At 43.3% G+C, this 8,766-nt stretch overlaps 1 protein-coding gene across 1 annotated transcript in view; it reads right to left on the reverse strand.

The window, feature by feature from the left end:
• The window catches only part of snap25a (synaptosome associated protein 25a), a 35,755-nt gene extending 27,309 nt beyond the window's left edge, over positions 1-8,446 (reverse strand). The window contains exon 1 of the mRNA XM_055044262.1: positions 8,228-8,446. The gene's annotated coding sequence lies outside the window, so the exon portion shown is untranslated. The remainder of the gene's footprint in view (positions 1-8,227) is intronic.
• Positions 8,447-8,766: the final 320 nt, after the last annotated feature.

Consider the following 8,766-nt stretch of genomic DNA (forward strand, 5'->3'; position numbering starts at 1 on the left):
GGCAAGATGACAGAAAGTACAAAGGAATATGTTGTGATTAAGAAAAGGGACTAAAATAAGAACAAAGCTTTGTGATCAAACCCTGCCAAAGTCATTTATTTGTGTTCGGTTCCCTCTTCGGTCTGGAGCCCACACAGTCACATTCATAACCATGTGGCCAAAGCCGATGACACTTCAGCGGATAGACGGCCCGGGGGAGATGACGGTTGACGAGCCAGATACGACAGGGAGGGGGCGCTCACGGCAGTATGCTGTACAGCTAAAAGGAAAAAAAAAAAAAGAGAGATGGCTCCGTACTGCAAGGTACTGCAGATAAACATATAACAGGTAATCACCCGAGGATTTTATGCACAAACCCACCGCAGCCTGAACGGCGAGCCACTTCTACTTTATGAGCGTATAAATGCAGCAGATGTGGGTTTTATTTTCTGCGGAGCTGATGGAATCCCGGGGCAGGACGCGATCAGAGCGGCGGCGGTGCAAGATGTTCCTCGTGTTTTTCAGAGATGCTGCAGCGTCCCGTCAAGATGTCATCCTCTAATCCAGCTGAACAAATTTAGCTGCTCTGCTAGGCACAGCCTTGTAAGGCCTTGGGATGTATGACGCAGGATATAATACTGCAGTCCCATTCTGGACTTTACCGAAAGAATCCCCGGGTTTCTTTCTATCAAATTTGGCAAACAGGACAGATCTGATGGCTTAAAAACCCTGAAAGGGGCAGGATGTGTTTTCCAGAAACATAGAGCCTTTTGTAACCTTCAGTTGTTCTAAAAATGCTAATATATATCTCAAATATGACTTAAAATAAATGTGACTCTGAAGTTGGGCCTCATGTCTGTTTAAGAAATTCCTGTTCTTCCTGAAACTCTGCCCTTTGGAAGTCATTACAACAAGACTCCTTTAACAATGCTTTAGCACTGAGAAGTAGTTTGCATAATGAGCTTCCACCAGGTGTTTGCTTACTGCTGACTGGGGGAGTCAGGCTTGGAAGCTGCAGCTCTGAGGAGGAGCTTCATCCTCGAAGGCGGAGCTAGGTTCATCCAGGCGTTTTGCACAGCTGAATATGGAGATTAACGGATTTCTCAATCACGCATGAAAGAATCAAGGCAACAGTCCAGGTATGCTTTTGAAAAGTCAAAAAAGTCGATTTTATGATTCTACTGCTTTAAAGCACTTGATGAACATTGTTGAGTCATTCAGGACTTGCATAAAAAACAGCTTAAGTATGTTAAGATACATGTATAAAGAATATAGCTGATACCTACTATGTTTATGAAAAAGATGAATATAAATTAGTTTCTCAAATAAAATGCAGTTCAAATGAAGTTCTGGGTGTAGCCATGCTCAACTGCAATGTCTTAAATTTGACAAATTGCAGGCAGAGATTTCCAGAGAGCAACTGGAATTGATCGTTTAGCCTCAGAAGGTGGGGCCAAGTGATTGTTTTGCAAGTCATTAAGTAATCCTCAAATCAAGTTAAAGTTCAAAACTTTTGACTTTCAGTCTTAAGTCGTTTGACAAAATGTGAACTTTATTCAGATTTTAAATGTGCTTTGGTTTGCTACACCAACCAGCAAGAGGAATTTAATTTCAAAATCTTCTGACATTCTCTGGAAGGCTTAGCAAACTCAACATGCCAGTGATGATGAGGCTCACTGCCCAGGGCACCATGCCATCAGGGGGCAGCACTCACACAAAATTGTCTGTCTGTGCATCCAAAACAAATTTCCTATTGTTACATCGTGTTGAGAATGTCCAACATGAAAAGGTTCCTCGGTGTTGTAGACAATTTAAGCACCTTAGAATGCTAGTGATGCTAATGGTGAAACTTTATACAAATGAATATACCATTAACAACTTTTTGAATAATCCAGAGTGCATTGGATCATCCATAAGACAAAATTCAAAACGCGTAAAATGCTCAAATCTGAATTGGATTATGTCTCGTCTCATAAATACAAATGACTTGCTGGCATTCGTCATGGAAACACCACTGCTTGACCACATCACAACATTGTCCTTTAGCAAACAGTGGACAGACCGTGCGCTCTGGCATACAACAAACAGGAAATGTGCTGACTGTTCTCACTTCACTGACCCAAACATACAACGCCTGGATATGATTTCAGAGTGAAAGCGGACGGCATGGACGTGGACGCTGGTTTCAACTTACAACAATCAGGTCCGAGGCGTGGCCGATCCTGGGGTGAAAACGAGACGTTTGGAGCCACAGATCGATGAGCAACTGTAGCTGTTTATGTCGCTTCCTGCGTACGCACGCAGAAATGAATAACGGCTGCCTGTTTACGGGATATTTATGCCGTTTTCTCTCCTCAAATCACTAATGTCTGTTTACTTTAGCTTTATATTCTTTTGCTTTCCTTTTAATTTCTTTTCAGCTCTCAAAAGTATGATATTATATGAGCAGAAGCAGGGACAGATGGCGGTAAGATGGCAGCACCGGACCATCAAAATAGATCTGCGTCACAGACACTAAAGTGGATTTCAGAAGGAAAAAATGGGAACTTTAAGGCAACATTAACATTATAGCAGCTGCTATATTTCTTCGATGAGAAGGTAACAATGATTAGAACTAAATTTAGACCATTTCCACTCTGTGGATACTGGCTTTGCTATGGTGGAGGCGTCAAATATTAAGCTAAAATTAATAATGTTCTTTGTGGATACATATGAGAGGGGCTCCACAGCGCCGCCGCGGCTCGAAGGCCTGCGTCTGGGCAGGGGCCATTTTGTTTCTGCGTGGACAGTTTTTGTTTACTGTACACACAGAGCGCTTCTCGGAACGAGCAGGACAGTCTCGCAGGAGCTGACTGGACAGAAAAAACTCAACTTTGGCAGCTCCCACCTGCAGAAATACCCAACGATCTTCTTCCAGTTCCCTCAAAACGACCTCAGACTGCAAACTGGAGCTCTGCTTTTCTCTTTTGTCTAAAGAACTCAATATTTTTCAGGAAAATTAGCCTTTTTAAAGCCAAACTTGAAGAATGTGAAGCACAGAGCTTTAGTGTTTCGCGTAGCTCAGAAAGCTATGTCACACTTACAATCTGTGAATATAATCTTTAAAGTACATGTTGCTACTGTGTTACATGATGACATGATCTTTTATGGAACATTTCATTTTAAAGCAGTTTTGGTTTTAGGACAATACTCAATAAAGTAGTAAAGAAGCAACTACTTTGTGAACAAACACATTGAACAATGTTAGCCTAGCTGTCTTAACTAAGCTAAAAGGAAGAAAACACCATGGCAGCGGCGGACACTCAGGACACAGCCGCCACCGGCGCTGAGAGACACATGGAGACGAGCCCTGGGGCTGATGGTCACCAATGTTTGACACAAAACTTCAAATTTGTGTCAAACATTGTCAAACAACACACACCTGTTAATCCCCATTATGTTCTGTTAAACAATCTGTACCCAGTAGATCGACAACTAACATACCAACTGAAAAGCGATAGCACTGTTGGTAAAACGAGCCATTGGTGAAGTCTAGGAATCTTTCTAGCAATTGAGTGACTGGGATCAACTAGCGTGATGATGCTAGTTGATGCATTTTCACTTTTCTGAAATGGCTGATAACTGTTGTCCTCAGGCTACTTGACCCTGTTGTAATTAACAAACAAATTATCTTTTTTCTTGTAGATTTCAGAAAAAATACGGAGACAATTGCAGCAAACTATCCAGACCAACAAAAACACACAAACATCAGCCGTGTCTCAGCCGTGTCTCATTTGTCATATAAGAATGTTTGGCTGGTGTCTGAAAAGCAAACAAGGAGAAGTTGTTGAGTAAAGGCTGAAAAACAAACCATTTTGTGATTTGTGTAACATCAAATTTCACTGTGATCCAAACTCCACAAATTCAAGTCAGAAAATCAGCAGGATCATAAGCTAGCCTGAGACTTAGCTCCGACATATTAACAACGCATTGAATACCACTCCATTCAATGAGGTCAGACACTGCCTAAACATGTGTACAATTAGTAGCATTCAGGTGTAAAACACTGCTTATTACTGCATCTCTCTATGGTTTCATAAGCTGAGAAGCCATTTTGGATTTTTAGGTCGGAGACTTTGTCAGAACTCTGTGATTGTGGAACTTTTCCAGTTTGGTTTCTGAAACATCTTCCCGTTGGTAGTTTCTCACTCATGTCCAAAATTATTGCCCATCTCATCCATCCATCTATCCATTTTCTAATACCCGTGTCCCTATTGGGGTCAGGAGGTGCTGGTGCCTCTGTCCAGCTAACGTTCTCGGAGAGAAGCAGGGCACACACTGAACAGGTCGCCAGTCTGTCGCAGGACATTGCCCATCTCGTATGAAACCCAATTAAGATAACAACGAGTCAATCTGGAATATTAATGAACCCTAAGTGGGAAAACTTGGAAGCCTAAAAAATTGATAGGAAATTTGGATTGGATACTTTTGATGTTCAAACTATTTTTCCGCTGCTTTCTTGAAACGATGTCTATTGACTAGTATATTTCAGTTTTCATCAAATATTTGTGGAAAAGTGTTATCACATTTATTATCACCAGATAAAATACCACAAAATTTCAAGTCTTGGCATATTCTGTGTACATCCTACTCAATAAATACATTTAAAATTTAGCAAGTGTTCCTGAAAAAAAATCTGTTTGACATTTTTTACACTTTTAATCCTGTAAGTGAACTGATCAATCTGCTGTATTTTTCAGCAACATCATGCATAATTGCGACTCTTTCGTTTTGAGTAAAAGCCATTTATGTCTGTCGATACCTTAAAATCACAAAATGTGCTATTTTTACTCAATGTTATCCATTTATCTAAAGGTTAGGTCCATATTGCCGGTCACCACTCAGGCTCGATACTCAATGCTATCTGAATCTCATCCACCTTTTCTCAAAATCCATGTTTAATGGACTTTGAGTGAAAGAGGAGAAGGTAAAGTTAATACATCCAATTCCTGCACATGGTTGTCATGGCTCCACTGGCGGTGTTCAAACAAAGGGAAGGTAAACAGTACAACCTGCAGTTAAACTGAGGTCTGAGGAACCAGCTGACGAAAGCTGGTGGTCCACATCTTTTGCCTGAGTGGACTGAAAAAAGGCGCTTTAGCAGAAAATAGCAGTCGCTTACTAGTGGGAGCGCAGGCAGGTTCGCTCATTTATCATCTCCTTCAGGAGCCTGAACGCAGAAGCTGAACCCATTCTGGGAGGACGGATCTGTGTTGGAGGTTTCTTTTTTATGTTCATCAAAATATGATCTAATACCCTGAATGCAGGGTATTAGATCTAAAACAAGAGTAAACTATGATCAAATCACCCTATATGTTACCTTTTTTACACATTTTCTTATGCTCCAAACACAAATCTAAACTGTTTGGATTTTCTATGACGGATCAACACAAAGTGGAAGGAAAAAGATACGTAACGTTCAAACGATTTTTTACAAGTAACAATCTGAAATGTGTGGCTTGTTTTTGTGTTTATGACCAGCTCAGCAGGTAGTTGGGCCATTTGAATCAAACACTGTGAAGAATTGACATTAAAACCTATACAAAAAATAACAACAGAAAAATTACTGTAAAGAGGAAAACATAAGTGCTTTGCTTAATTCACAGTAACCTTTGTAAACCATCAAACAAAATGTTTATGTTGTTTATTAAGAAACAATAAGGGAATATAATCACATTTATTTGTCAAAACTACAAATGGTAGTAAAAAAAATACTCCAATATTCATCACCAAACAGTTCTATTAATGGTAGATTACTATCATTATATCACCTTCCTAAAATAATATTTGCATATTGTTTCTCCAAAAACAATAAAAACTCAGACATTATCATTTCTCAAATAAATCCCCCTGGTAGCTAATAGCACTTAGCATTTATCAACAACTTGTTGACATGAATTATGGTGGGATAAATAATAAAACATAATTTAACAAAGCTGCTTGGCTGATAATTTGCCTCAAGAAAATGCACTCGAGTCATTAGAATAGTCATTACAGCCATAACTAATACCGTATTTGTCCAAAACGTTCTCCCTGACCTGTCTGATGTTCCTCGACCCGCCATGTTTGTTCTGGAACGTTCTGAGATCTACAGCGAACAGCCGGACTCCGTTTCTGTTAATCACTTCTGGGCCATCAAGGAGAGGTTCGTATTGCGGCACGAGTCACAATTTTTCCTCTTTTTTTATTTTATTTTATTTTATTTTTTTTTGGTTTTTTTGTTTTTGTTTTTTTTTTTTTTTTTTTTTTGTAAGCAAAATGTTTCAAAACCATTTCTCGTTTTTTCCTCCCACTTGGAACGAATCAGCCGCCATATTTGGTGGCGTCATTATTCACCGGGCTCGTTTCGACCCAGAGCTGGAGACGAAAACAGATGAGGGCCTGCTGCCCTGGGCCCACAATGATAACAATAATAAATAAATAAATAAACAAAACGCATAACACGCAATGCTCCGCATTCACGGCTGCTGCGGATTCACGCGGGAAGTGAACGATGACCGGGGTGTCTCTGGGAAACAATGACCGGGTGAGTCACCACCGTTCACCCGCAGAGACGATCTGCGCTCCGGCTCACAACCCCCACTGTTACCGTGACTCCCGCACTCTGCAGTCCAACGCGGTGGGGGAGGGGAGGGGGGAGGGGGGGGGGACTGCAGACTGTGATTCTGATCATGGTCATGTTTGGCTTTTTTCTCCCCCCTTTGACCAATCCACGTCTTTTCTCAGTAAGACCGTAAGATGTCAGAACTTGAAGCAGAGTCCACCGGACACCATGCGGCTCTCCGCTGTGCGCCATGTGGCTCGTGTGAAGCAATTCCAGCTGCGCCAGAGATGCAATCTGCTGCATCATCGCATTTAAGGTCGGCCGAGCCTGGACGTCTCACGGCCGTCTGAACACGCGGCTATCACTCGAGTTTAGGAGATGATCTCGATTTGATTTTAGATCGCAGAATTTGTGAAGTTGTGTTCTTGTCATCTTCTTGCCGCTAAACAACAAAGCAGCCCCGAATGTTCCTCCTGATGCCTGGAGGAAGAGCTGCATGCGGGGTAACGGCGCTCGATTTGCGCCACTTGAGTCCACAGATGGACCCTGAAGGTGGAGAGTGCAGAGGAGGAATCACACGGGTGGGTCGGTGGGTGGATGTCATAGTGCGGGTTTCACCACGGCTCTCCCTGGAGGGAACCCCCCCCCCGCACCCCAACGCCCCCTCCCAACACCCATCACCTTAACACCCACCACCAAGATCTTTTTTGGCGCTCTTTCCGCGCCGCGATCACATAAAAAGGTGCCATGCAGTTTGCTTGAAGGCGATAAAAACAAACAAAAAAAAAAAAAAAAAAAGGGAGCGACGCATTTTATAGCACGATCGCGCGCTCCCCTCCCTGACTGGCTCCACCGCAGTATTACCCCTCAACCCACACACACACGCACACACACACGCGCGCGCGCCCGTACACACACACACCTTGCCTCCTGTTTGCCTCAGGAAGCTCGGTGTGTGTGTGTGTGTGTGTGTGTGTGTGTGTGTGTGTGTGTGTGTGTGTGTGTGTGTGTGTCTTGGAGGCTGTCAGACTGATTCATGCTTCATCATCTTGCTGCGACATCAGCGAGCTTCAACATAACATCTAAATAAATAAATAAATATAAATTAAAAAAGGTGGAGGAGGGAGAGGCGGGGTTGAGGGGTGGGGGGTGAGGGGGGGCGTGTTGGGACGCCCCCCGCCCCCTTAAAAACGCTCGCGCACCTGCAGGAAATCTACGGCGCTGTCCGCGGTGCTGAACAGAAAAACGCCCACCTCCACAACATGCGCATTATTAGCGCAGCGGCGCGTCCCTGCCCAGCCAACACGCTGCGTGTTTCGGATCCGTCACCTCTTGGGGTTTGGGGGGATGCGTGCGTGCGTGTGCGTGTAGGGGGGAGGGAGGGAGGGAGCGGAGGTCACGCATCGCCTCCCCACCGTTCCTGTTCCTTCCCGCGTCAATAGGCGCATAAATCGACTCATCCGTTTTCCAACCAACAAATAACGCCATTTTTTCCCTCCTGATTAGCTTCGTTTAAAACACAGAGAAGTTGAAGAGGTGGGAAAAAAACAACCAAACAGAAACAACATTTAGAAAAAGCGTCAGCCGCTTGGATCCGGTCAAAGCCTCTCGTGAAAAAGAAACAAGGAAAGAAAGTGCATCGTTCAGTTTGAGGTGAGCTCTTACCTGCGCCTGCTGTCAGTGGCCCGCAGTCAGTATGGGATGATGGAGAGCAGCGTCTGTGTCGAGCAGCAGCTGTGCAGAAACACTCTCTCTCTCTCTCTCTGTCTCTCTCTCTCTCTCTCTCTCTCTCTCTCTCTCTCTCTCTCTCTCTCTCTCTCTCTCTCTCTCTCTCTCTCTCTGTGTGACTGGGATGCTGCAAAGGCACTGCGCGTCCTTCTGCTTCCTCCTCGCTTCTTCTTCAATGGTGGAGAGGGTGGGTGGGGGCGGGGGGAGCAGTGCAGCTCTTCTCAAAGATGGCGGACACTTTTGACGTCAGCAGCAGCTTTTAATAGATATCTGTCAGAAAGCGAGAGAGAGAAAATATTTACATGTTGTTAAAGTCCTGACACATGTTTTTCGTTTCACCTCAGATGCACCCATGTAGTTATTTTTTAAAATTTCTTTATTATTTTTTTTTTTAAGTGTCGCTTCTTATTCAATGTTTTCATATATTCATCGATTACCGGAGGTTAAAATAAGCCGTTTGGTTTTTCTGGCAGAAG

The sequence above is a fragment of the Poeciliopsis prolifica genome, unplaced genomic scaffold, assembly GCF_027474105.1.
Source record: "Poeciliopsis prolifica strain line A6 unplaced genomic scaffold, Auburn_PproV2 SCAFFOLD020, whole genome shotgun sequence".
In the NCBI taxonomy this organism is placed as follows: Eukaryota; Metazoa; Chordata; class Actinopteri; order Cyprinodontiformes; family Poeciliidae; genus Poeciliopsis; species Poeciliopsis prolifica.